The 12316-nt window shown below is 44.6% G+C and overlaps 6 non-coding genes across 6 annotated transcripts; all 6 read left to right on the top strand.

Annotated features, from left to right (window-relative positions):
* Positions 1 to 172: 172 nt before the first annotated feature.
* LOC141196076 (U2 spliceosomal RNA) lies at positions 173 to 363 on the top strand. The gene has a single exon (XR_012268642.1). It is a non-coding gene; the product is annotated as a U2 spliceosomal RNA (small nuclear RNA).
* A 1119-nt stretch (positions 364 to 1482) lies between these two features.
* On the top strand, positions 1483 to 1673 carry LOC141196075 (U2 spliceosomal RNA). The gene has a single exon (XR_012268641.1). It is a non-coding gene; the product is annotated as a U2 spliceosomal RNA (small nuclear RNA).
* Positions 1674 to 7853: 6180 nt separating this feature from the next.
* LOC141196347 (U2 spliceosomal RNA) lies at positions 7854 to 8043 on the top strand. The gene has a single exon (XR_012268891.1). It is a non-coding gene; the product is annotated as a U2 spliceosomal RNA (small nuclear RNA).
* Positions 8044 to 9165: 1122 nt separating this feature from the next.
* LOC141194791 (U2 spliceosomal RNA) lies at positions 9166 to 9356 on the top strand. The gene has a single exon (XR_012267411.1). It is a non-coding gene; the product is annotated as a U2 spliceosomal RNA (small nuclear RNA).
* Positions 9357 to 10477: 1121 nt separating this feature from the next.
* LOC141194790 (U2 spliceosomal RNA) lies at positions 10478 to 10668 on the top strand. The gene has a single exon (XR_012267410.1). It is a non-coding gene; the product is annotated as a U2 spliceosomal RNA (small nuclear RNA).
* Positions 10669 to 11792: 1124 nt separating this feature from the next.
* Positions 11793 to 11983, top strand: LOC141194789 (U2 spliceosomal RNA). The gene has a single exon (XR_012267409.1). It is a non-coding gene; the product is annotated as a U2 spliceosomal RNA (small nuclear RNA).
* The last annotated feature ends 333 nt before the right edge of the window (positions 11984 to 12316 follow it).

Here is a 12316-nt window from a genome sequence, read left to right as displayed (position 1 = left end):
TATGCAGATCTAAAACGCGTGGATTGCAGCAGCAGCAAGCCGAAAAGTGCAGGCATGTGAGGGATCTAGAGGTTGACAGCATGTCTTCTTAACGGGAGTCCAGGTGGCCATCTCCACAAATGGACTTTTCAGAATCCTTGGGTGGCACCGTAGTCGGAAACCAATTCTGGTTATCGCTTCTCGGCCTTTTAGCTAAGATCAAGTGTAGTATCTGTTCTTATCAGTTTAATATCTGATACGTCCCCTATCTGGGGACCATATATTAAATGGATTTTTAGAACAGGGAGATGGAAAAAGAGCTTGCTCTGTCCACTCCACGCATTGACCTGGTATTGCAGTATCTCCAGGACCGGTGCACCCCTTCTTTAATGCAGTTTCTAAAATCAGAAAGAATTGAATTCAATGCTTTTTGTTCATTTTGCTTGTTTGTCGGATTTTGGGATGGACTCTTTGGCTTTGCTTTTCTTCTCCTCATTGGATTTTTCATGTTAAAAGTTGCAGAAGCCAGATGACAAGCTCATTTTGGTTCAACTTCAGCAACTGTGCATTGCATTGCCATGTAATGTAATGTAATGCAATGCTATCTATCTAGCTCTCCCTCTATACTTCCTTTTGGATAAACAGACATATTAGGCAAGCATTTTGGAGCTTTCACCTAAATAACTACAGGTGGTGAGATAAGCTGCACAATATAATTGACCTTTCAGTATATTGTTGCACACACACCATCTATTTAGCAAATGCCCTTGTTATCAACAGCAGCCTTTTAAACTCACCTGAGCTAACAGGTATGTGAGCTGGTTACTCTGCTGCGCTTAAAATTTCTTTTTTGGTTTGCTACAATGCCTTTTCTGAAACGTTGTCTCCCTCTGCTGGAACACTGACTTCTTTCATTTAATGCCTGCAGACTATAAAAGAGAAACCAACCCAAAAAGTTTGGTTGATTAGTCTGTGGCATTCTTTTAAACTGTTGCTTATGGCGGTCTCTGTGAGCTTCTCAGTGACATTCAGCCATCCAGGTATCCCGCCTGCAGTAGACGGAATGTGGCAATGGAACGCTGGCTGCGCGTGTCATAATAGGCTCTGAGCCTTTATATACCTGCGCACAGCAGCAGCCACCTTCAGTCTGCTGCTGGACAGCCAGCAGCAGCAGCAGCAGGAGAGGTAATTAATCAGCAACCCTCCTGCTAAGGGTAGACAGCTGCTCGTTCCACCCCCCCCCGCCTTAATTGGTTCTCCTCCCTTCCAACGGTGTTGAGGCGGGTGGGAACAGCCGGGGGTTGAGGGTACTGTGCTAAAAGAGGTGGAGTTATGCAGATCTAAAACGCGTGGATTGCAGCAGCAGCAAGCCGAAAAGTGCAGGCATGTGAGGGATCTAGAGGTTGACAGCATGTCTTCTTAACGGGAGTCCAGGTGGCCATCTCCACAAATGGACTTTTCAGAATCCTTGGGTGGCACCGTAGTCGGAAACCAATTCTGGTTATCGCTTCTCGGCCTTTTAGCTAAGATCAAGTGTAGTATCTGTTCTTATCAGTTTAATATCTGATACGTCCCCTATCTGGGGACCATATATTAAATGGATTTTTAGAACAGGGAGATGGAAAAAGAGCTTGCTCTGTCCACTCCACGCATTGACCTGGTATTGCAGTATCTCCAGGACCGGTGCACCCCTTCTTTAATGCAGTTTCTAAAATCAGAAAGAATTGAATTCAATGCTTTTTGTTCATTTTGCTTGTTTGTCGGATTTTGGGATGGACTCTTTGGCTTTGCTTTTCTTCTCCTCATTGGATTTTTCATGTTAAAAGTTGCAGAAGCCAGATGACAAGCTCATTTTGGTTCAACTTCAGCAACTGTGCATTGCATTGCCATGTAATGTAATGTAATGCAATGCTATCTATCTAGCTCTCCCTCTATACTTCCTTTTGGATAAACAGACATATTAGGCAAGCATTTTGGAGCTTTCACCTAAATAACTACAGGTGGTGAGATAAGCTGCACAATATAATTGACCTTTCAGTATATTGTTGCACACACACCATCTATTTAGCAAATGCCCTTGTTATCAACAGCAGCCTTTTAAACTCACCTGAGCTAACAGGTATGTGAGCTGGTTACTCTGCTGCGCTTAAAATTTCTTTTTTGGTTTGCTACAATGCCTTTTCTGAAACGTTGTCTCCCTCTGCTGGAACACTGACTTCTTTCATTTAATGCCTGCAGACTATAAAAGAGAAACCAACCCAAAAAGTTTGGTTGATTAGTCTGTGGCATTCTTTTAAACTGTTGCTTATGGCGGTCTCTGTGAGCTTCTCAGTGACATTCAGCCATCCAGGTATCCCGCCTGCAGTAGACGGAATGTGGCAATGGAACGCTGGCTGCGCGTGTCATAATAGGCTCTGAGCCTTTATATACCTGCGCACAGCAACAGCCACCTTCAGTCTGCTGCTGGACAGCCAGCAGCAGCAGCAGCAGGAGAGGTAATTAATCAGCAACCCTCCTGCTAAGGGTAGACAGCTGCTCGTTCCACCCCCCCCCCGCCTTAATTGGTTCTCCTCCCTTCCAACGGTGTTGAGGCGGGTGGGAACAGCCGGGGGTTGAGGGTACTGTGCTAAAAGAGGTGGAGTTATGCAGATCTAAAACGCGTGGATTGCAGCAGCAGCAAGCCGAAAAGTGCAGGCATGTGAGGGATCTAGAGGTTGACAGCATGTCTTCTTAACGGGAGTCCAGGTGGCCATCTCCACAAATGGACTTTTCAGAATCCTTGGGTGGCACCGTAGTCGGAAACCAATTCTGGTTATCGCTTCTCGGCCTTTTGGCACGATCTATCAGGTTTACCTGTGTGGTCTTGCCTGTGAGGTGCTCTTGGTACCCTTTCTCTCGGCCTGGGGGGATCGTTCCTCTTCGGAGGGACTTAACCCCCCTGCTGCTATTGGGAGGAAGGATTAGTCCGGGAGCAACGGGAAGGGATCCCATGAAGGCTTGCGCCTTTCAGAGAGAAGAGTCGGTACGTTCCTGAGTGAAGGATGCCGGCAACGCTCACATATTCATCGGGTGATGCCCGGATGCGGAACACCGTGAGGATTGAAGTTGGAGCAGCATCGAGGATGGAGAAGAATTTGGACTACATCTGCCATAGGATTCTTCTTGGAGTTCTGGAGTTTCGGCGGGAAGACATATTCTGCTTCCAGGACAACGAGTACAAGGGGACATACACCATCACCTTCAAGAGCCAGGGATGCTGTCAGCAACTCGTACAAAAGGTAAACGAGAAAAACTACTTAGATGAATTGGATGGACTAACCTTTTGTCTCTTGTATGCTTATGACGAGATCCCCATCGTGGTGCATTTCCCGAACCCCTTTGTGGAAGCTGCAGACATCTCGACCTACCTTACCCGCTATTGTGATGATCTGAGATACCTGGGTACTGTGAAGAACACGGTAGGCTTCTGGTGCGGCAAGAGAAGGTATATGGCCCGTCTAAAGAGGGACCTTAGTGGAGTGGGAGGAATGCTACACCCTCCCTCAACCTTCGTAATCGGTAAGAGCAGAGGCTACTTATTTTATCCTGGAATGCCAGTATGTTGCAGGAACTGTGGACAAATGGGTCATACCCAAACGTCCTGCACGGGCAGGAAAGTAGACCGCTGCAATAATTGCAGCTGTTACGGACATTTAATGAAGGACTGTCCCGCTGGGAGGAAATGTAATCTCTGCGGTGAGGCGGGGCACATGTTCCGAGGATGCCCCAACAGGACCAGGACCAGGACCTACGCAGAAGCTGCATCTTCTGAAGCTGAGCCGATGCGCCCACCGGTCTTCACTGGCAAGCCGGCGTCGGAGGGCGGTTCGAAGGGCGAGAAGGCTGGGATGGAGCAGGGAGCCAGAGGCCCCTCTGGGGCGGCACCTGCATCGAAGTCCCTTAACGATGGGCGGACCTCGCATGGACCGGAGCGGGGGGGTCCTCCTTCTGGGAGGGTATCCTCCGTATCGATGGTTCCCGATACCGATCCTGTTGGGCTGGAGGGTGGTGCCCCTGTGCGGTTGGCTACAGGGGACCACGCAGCGATGGCCTCAGGATCTTCCAGGGCGATTAGCCAGCCAGATGAGGGGGCTTTGCTTCTAGGTGGCGAACATCAGGAAATCTGTGTTGCTGATCTTGTCCTGATGGACCAGTCTCCCCCCCTGGAGGAGGTGGAGGAAGAGGAGGACTGCACCAGTGACCTAGTGGAGTCTGCCCCGAAAAAGAGACGGAATGTCGAAGCCCCAGCGTCTCCTGGAATGTGGCTGGGAACCGTGACCTACGAGGGGGCAACCGCCGGCTCACAGAATATCGAGTCGTTTGGGTCCTCTAGCCCGGATGTCCTGAAGCAATTTGATATACAGGGCTTTGAGTCAGGTGTCCTCATGGAAGATCCACCACCCTGACCTATGAATGCCCACATTAAGACTTGTCTCACTGAATGTGAGGTCATTAAAGAGCCCAGTTCGTAGGGCTGCTCTATTCAAGTATTTAGAAACCACTGACTTTGACATATGTTTATTACAGGAATGCGGGATACAACATGCACTAAATTATAATGATATCAAGACAGATTGGAGACTGGGGCCCTCCATCTGGTCTGGCTCCAATGACAACAAGTCAGCGGGGGTGGGCTTCCTCTGTCGTGGGAGAAATATTACTATAAATGCTGTCACAGAAATAGTACCAGGCAGAGTGGTTTTAGTGCATTTTAAATTTAATGGTTTTACCCTACGTGTAATGAATATTTATGCTCCCCCTGATAAGCAAGAGAGAATTAATTTATTTGGGATATTGCCATTGTACTGTACTGGGTCATCTCCCCTGATCGTAGGGGGTGATTTTAATTGTCTTTGTGCTAGTGAACAACGAGCAGGGGGTGACCCTTTACGCAAATTGGATAAGTCATGTCATCTATTGAAAGATTTTATAACTGATTTTAAATTATGCGATGCGTGGAGGTCACTCCTGCCGACGGACCCTGGTTATACGTGGTCCGGAAGAGGGGTGTCCTCCAGGATCGATTTTATTTTCCTATCAGATGATTTTAACCCTGTAAAATGTGTTTTAACATCAAATATATTTTCTGACCATAAGGGCTTGGAGGTGCATCTAGAATACCGGGATGAACAGAGGGTCAACAGGGGCCTCTGGCGTCTAAGTACTTACCTGCTGGAGGACCCTCTGATTCGACAAGACTTTGGTAAAGCCTATCAAGCCTGGCGACGACAAAAACCTTCTGATGCCCCTATGGTAACCTGGTGGGAAAATTTGAAAAAAAAAGTCAGAATGTTTTTTATAAAAGCAGGGAGACGTAAAGCTAGAGAGAAAAAAAGATGTTTTAGTGATCTTAACACCAAACTGCAAACACTTTTTAAATTCAAAGAGCTAGGGGTGGAGGTGGGAGATGATATTGCTAGCCTAAAAACTGAAATTCAGAACTGCATAGACACAAAGGGGAAAGAAATTATTTTTAACTCTAGAGTGCAGCACTTGGAGGAGGGGGAGAAGTGCTCTCGCTTCTTCTTCAAAAAAGTCATGGATAAAAGAGAAGTGATCACAAATCTAGAGGGTGAAACATCTATGCAGGGAATGTTGAATGCTACTTTTAACTTTTATAAGCATCTTTTTAGTAAAAAGTGTATAGATGAGTCCTTTTTATCTGATGCTCTTAATGATCTCGATTTTAAGTTAAATTTTACAGACCAGGAGTTTTTAGAACGCGATATTGTTTTAGAGGAATTATTTTATGTTTTTAAAAGTTTCTCTAAGGGTAAAGCACCTGGGTGTGACGGACTACCTGTAGAATTTTACCTTACTTTTTGGGACATTTTAAAAGAGGACCTTTTTATGCTTTTTAAAGAAGTTTTTATTTCTGAACAGTTGCCATTTTCGTGGAGGAGAGGAGTGGTGTCTTTGATATATAAAAAAGGTGACCGCAGTACTCTAGCGAATTGGAGACCCATAACTCTCCTAAATGTTGATTACAAGGTACTTGCTAAGGTGGTTGCTGACCGGCTCAGGAGTGTCATTGCCAAACTGATCCGGCCTGAGCAGGTATGTAGTGTACCAGGCAGAAGTATTTCAGAGGTTTTAAACGTATTAAGGGATGTAATTTGGTATTCCAGAGACCGGGGTCAAAATGTAGCTCTTTTAGCCCTAGATTTTGAAAAAGCTTTCGATAGAGTCTCTCATAGATTTCTTTTTAGAGTTTTAAAAAGAATGGGTATCCCTAATATGCTTTTAAATTGTATTAAGATTTTATATAAAAATTGTTTTAGTCAAATTTCTCTTAATGGCTTTTTAACAGATGGAGTTCCCCTTGAGTCCGGAGTGAAGCAGGGATGCCCCTTGTCGCCCATCCTGTTCATCTGCGCCATGGAGCCCCTGCTGAGCGCAATAAGAAAAGACAAAGTGATTAGAGGGGTTCCTGTTCCTGGCGGAGGTGGCAGTGATGTGAGAGTCTTTGGCTACATGGATGACGTGACGGTTGTGTGCGTGGACCCTGCTTCCCTCCGGAGGGCGGTGTTGCGCATTGATTTTTTTTCCCAGGCATCCGGTTTTAAACTTAATTTAAATAAATCTGAATGTCTGACTTTGGGATCCTGGGACACCGCCCAACTCCCGCAGCTCACTATAAAACGAGACAATGTAAAAATTCTTGGAGTTGTTTTTAACGAGGAGAATGTGGGAACTCAAAGCTGGGAGAATGTCATAGAAAAAATGTCAAAGAAAATATCATTTTGGGGTTTGAGGTCCCTAACAATGGAGGGGAAAATTTTAATTATAAAATCAGTGTTGTTACCCCTCATACTGTATATAGCTATGGTGTACCCCCCCTCTGATGTTTTAATTAAAAAAATGACTAGGATGATCTTTATGTTTTTATGGAACTCCAAAATGGAAAAATTAAGGCGAGAAATAATGAGGAAGAATAAAATGAACGGCGGAAGGGATGTCCCCGATTTACATATTTATTTGTATTTAAATTATTTCTGCTTTTGTTTCAAACATTTTAATGGTAATAGTGCGCTAAGTTATTTTTTAAAATATACTTGTGGGATGATTTTTAAAAGATGGTTTAAGTTGTCGTTGAATTCCCCTGTTTTACTATGCCCCCCCAAACACCAAGCAATCTTAGAAAAGACTGTTCGATTTTATAGCCTTGGTGATTTTAATATGGACATTTTTAAAGACCGCAAGAAGCTTTTATCTTTTCTGAGGAGGAATGAAGATGTGACCCCCATAGTAAATTTCTCAGAAGAGAGATCGAAGCAAGTTTGGAAGAATGTCTTCGGGAAATTCTTAGCAAATGGACATAAGGATATTGCATGGATGGTGGTCCACCAGTGCCTCCCCACCAGAGAGTTTCAACACAGGAGAGGCCTGGTGGCCAGAGCAAAATGCCCCAGAGACTCATGTGTTTATGACGAAACCACCTTGCACCTTATGTGGAATTGCCCATTTGCACAGGAACTTTGGCACAAAGTTGGGATTCTTTTAAAATGGACTTGCGGTTTAAGAGATTTTAACCATGAATATGTTTTATATGGCCTTTTTAAATGTCCGACCCCTCAACAGTATTGTATATGTTGGTGTATGATTAACTGTTTTAAAGACGCCCTTTGGAAGGCACGCAATATTTTACTTTTTAAACGTGATGCTATTTCTGTGAAGGATTGTCTTAAAATCGCTTTTAGCCAGATGTATATTTATTACTTGAGGGATGTCAAATGTATTCGGAGGAGGGATGCTAATCGTATATGGGGTTTTTATGGGTGGAATTCTGTGTTTTAATAATGTACTGTTTGTGTTGTTGTTTTTGATTGTAAACCATCTTTTACGCACATAATAAAATATGTTGAAACCTGATCTGTTCTTATCAGTTTAATATCTGATACGTCCCCTATCTGGGGACCATATATTAAATGGATTTTTAGAACAGGGAGATGGAAAAAGAGCTTGCTCTGTCCACTCCACGCATTGACCTGGTATTGCAGTATCTCCAGGACCGGTGCACCCCTTCTTTAATGCAGTTTCTAAAATCAGAAAGAATTGAATTCAATGCTTTTTGTTCATTTTGCTTGTTTGTCGGATTTTGGGATGGACTCTTTGGCTTTGCTTTTCTTCTCCTCATTGGATTTTTCATGTTAAAAGTTGCAGAAGCCAGATGACAAGCTCATTTTGGTTCAACTTCAGCAACTGTGCATTGCATTGCCATGTAATGTAATGTAATGCAATGCTATCTATCTAGCTCTCCCTCTATACTTCCTTTTGGATAAACAGACATATTAGGCAAGCATTTTGGAGCTTTCACCTAAATAACTACAGGTGGTGAGATAAGCTGCACAATATAATTGACCTTTCAGTATATTGTTGCACACACACCATCTATTTAGCAAATGCCCTTGTTATCAACAGCAGCCTTTTAAACTCACCTGAGCTAACAGGTATGTGAGCTGGTTACTCTGCTGCGCTTAAAATTTCTTTTTTGGTTTGCTACAATGCCTTTTCTGAAACATTGTCTCCCTCTGCTGAAACACTGACTTCTTTCATTTAATGCCTGCAGACTATAAAAGAGAAACCAACCCAAAAAGTTTGGTTGATTAGTCTGTGGCATTCTTTTAAACTGTTGCTTATGGCGGTCTCTGTGAGCTTCTCAGTGACATTCAGCCATCCAGGTATCCCGCCTGCAGTAGACGGAATGTGGCAATGGAACGCTGGCTGCGCGTGTCATAATAGGCTCTGAGCCTTTATATACCTGCGCACAGCAGCAGCCACCTTCAGTCTGCTGCTGGACAGCCAGCAGCAGCAGCAGCAGTAGAGGTAATTAATCAGCAACCCTCCTGCTAAGGGTAGACAGCTGCTCGTTCCACCCCCCCCCCCCGCCTTAATTGGTTCTCCTCCCTTCCAACGGTGTTGAGGCGGGTGGGAACAGCCGGGGGTTGAGGGTACTGTGCTAAAAGAGGTGGAGTTATGCAGATCTAAAACGCGTGGATTGCAGCAGCAGCAAGCCGAAAAGTGCAGGCATGTGAGGGATCTAGAGGTTGACAGCATGTCTTCTTAACGGGAGTCCAGGTGGCCATCTCCACAAATGGACTTTTCAGAATCCTTGGGTGGCACCGTAGTTGGAAACCAATTCTGGTTATCGCTTCTCGGCCTTTTGGCTAAGATCAAGTGTAGTATCTGTTCTTATCAGTTTAATATCTGATACGTCCCCTATCTGGGGACCATATATTAAATGGATTTTTAGAACAGGGAGATGGAAAAAGAGCTTGCTCTGTCCACTCCACGCATTGACCTGGTATTGCAGTATCTCCAGGACCGGTGCACCCCTTCTTTAATGCAGTTTCTAAAATCAGAAAGAATTGAATTCAATGCTTTTTGTTCATTTTGCTTGTTTGTCGGATTTTGGGATGGACTCTTTGGCTTTGCTTTTCTTCTCCTCATTGGATTTTTCATGTTAAAAGTTGCAGAAGCCAGATGACAAGCTCATTTTGGTTCAACTTCAGCAACTGTGCATTGCATTGCCATGTAATGTAATGTAATGCAATGCTATCTATCTAGCTCTCCCTCTATACTTCCTTTTGGATAAACAGACATATTAGGCAAGCATTTTGGAGCTTTCACCTAAATAACTACAGGTGGTGAGATAAGCTGCACAATATAATTGACCTTTCAGTATATTGTTGCACACACACCATGTATTTAGCAAATGCCCTTGTTATCAACAGCAGCCTTTTAAACTCACCTGAGCTAACAGGTATGTGAGCTGGTTACTCTGCTGCGCTTAAAATTTCTTTTTTGGTTTGCTACAATGCCTTTTCTGAAACGTTGTCTCCCTCTGCTGGAACACTGACTTCTTTCATTTAATGCCTGCAGACTATAAAAGAGAAACCAACCCAAAAAGTTTGGTTGATTAGTCTGTGGCATTCTTTTAAACTGTTGCTTATGGCGGTCTCTGTGAGCTTCTCAGTGACATTCAGCCATCCAGGTATCCCGCCTGCAGTAGACGGAATGTGGCAATGGAACGCTGGCTGCGCGTGTCATAATAGGCTCTGAGCCTTTATATACCTGCGCACAGCAGCAGCCACCTTCAGTCTGCTGCTGGACAGCCAGCAGCAGCAGCAGCAGGAGAGGTAATTAATCAGCAACCCTCCTGCTAAGGGTAGACAGCTGCTCGTTCCACCCCCCCCCCCGCCTTAATTGGTTCTCCTCCCTTCCAACGGTGTTGAGGCGGGTGGGAACAGCCGGGGGTTGAGGGTACTGTGCTAAAAGAGGTGGAGTTATGCAGATCTAAAACGCGTGGATTGCAGCAGCAGCAAGCCGAAAAGTGCAGGCATGTGAGGGATCTAGAGGTTGACAGCATGTCTTCTTAACGGGAGTCCAGGTGGCCATCTCCACAAATGGACTTTTCAGAATCCTTGGGTGGCACCGTAGTCGGAAACCAATTCTGGTTATCGCTTCTCGGCCTTTTGGCTAAGATCAAGTGTAGTATCTGTTCTTATCAGTTTAATATCTGATACGTCCCCTATCTGGGGACCATATATTAAATGGATTTTTAGAACAGGGAGATGGAAAAAGAGCTTGCTCTGTCCACTCCACGCATTGACCTGGTATTGCAGTATCTCCAGGACCGGTGCACCCCTTCTTTAATGCAGTTTCTAAAATCAGAAAGAATTGAATTCAATGCTTTTTGTTCATTTTGCTTGTTTGTCGGATTTTGGGATGGACTCTTTGGCTTTGCTTTTCTTCTCCTCATTGGATTTTTCATGTTAAAAGTTGCAGAAGCCAGATGACAAGCTCATTTTGGTTCAACTTCAGCAACTGTGCATTGCATTGCCATGTAATGTAATGTAATGCAATGCTATCTATCTAGCTCTCCCTCTATACTTCCTTTTGGATAAACAGACATATTAGGCAAGCATTTTGGAGCTTTCACCTAAATAACTACAGGTGGTGAGATAAGCTGCACAATATAATTGACCTTTCAGTATATTGTTGCACACACACCATCTATTTAGCAAATGCCCTTGTTATCAACAGCAGCCTTTTAAACTCACCTGAGCTAACAGGTATGTGAGCTGGTTACTCTGCTGCGCTTAAAATTTCTTTTTTGGTTTGCTACAATGCCTTTTCTGAAACGTTGTCTCCCTCTGCTGGAACACTGACTTCTTTCATTTAATGCCTGCAGACTATAAAAGAGAAACCAACCCAAAAAGTTTGGTTGATTAGTCTGTGGCATTCTTTTAAACTGTTGCTTATGGCGGTCTCTGTGAGCTTCTCAGTGACATTCAGCCATCCAGGTATCCCGCCTGCAGTAGACGGAATGTGGCAATGGAACGCTGGCTGCGCGTGTCATAATAGGCTCTGAGCCTTTATATACCTGCGCACAGCAGCAGCCACCTTCAGTCTGCTGCTGGACAGCCAGCAGCAGCAGCAGCAGGAGAGGTAATTAATCAGCAACCCTCCTGCTAAGGGTAGACAGCTGCTCGTTCCACCCCCCCCCCCCCCGCCTTAATTGGTTCTCCTCCCTTCCAACGGTGTTGAGGCGGGTGGGAACAGCCGGGGGTTGAGGGTACTGTGCTAAAAGAGGTGGAGTTATGCAGATCTAAAACGCGTGGATTGCAGCAGCAGCAAGCCGAAAAGTGCAGGCATGTGAGGGATCTAGAGGTTGACAGCATGTCTTCTTAACGGGAGTCCAGGTGGCCATCTCCACAAATGGACTTTTCAGAATCCTTGGGTGGCACCGTAGTCGGAAACCAATTCTGGTTATCGCTTCTCGGCCTTTTGGCTAAGATCAAGTGTAGTATCTGTTCTTATCAGTTTAATATCTGATACGTCCCCTATCTGGGGACCATATATTAAATGGATTTTTAGAACAGGGAGATGGAAAAAGAGCTTGCTCTGTCCACTCCACGCATTGACCTGGTATTGCAGTATCTCCAGGACCGGTGCACCCCTTCTTTAATGCAGTTTCTAAAATCAGAAAGAATTGAATTCAATGCTTTTTGTTCATTTTGCTTGTTTGTCGGATTTTGGGATGGACTCTTTGGCTTTGCTTTTCTTCTCCTCATTGGATTTTTCATGTTAAAAGTTGCAGAAGCCAGATGACAAGCTCATTTTGGTTCAACTTCAGCAACTGTGCATTGCATTGCCATGTAATGTAATGTAATGCAATGCTATCTATCTAGCTCTCCCTCTATACTTCCTTTTGGATAAACAGACATATTAGGCAAGCATTTTGGAGCTTTCACCTAAATAACTACAGGTGGTGAGATAAGCTGCACAATATAAT

This window comes from Phyllobates terribilis, unplaced genomic scaffold, assembly GCF_046119375.1.
Source record: "Phyllobates terribilis strain yellow unplaced genomic scaffold, ASM4611937v1 Scaffold_74__1_contigs__length_7073193, whole genome shotgun sequence".
Lineage (NCBI taxonomy): Eukaryota > Metazoa > Chordata > Amphibia > Anura > Dendrobatidae > Phyllobates > Phyllobates terribilis.
This window is presented reverse-complemented; position numbering and strand designations above follow the sequence as displayed.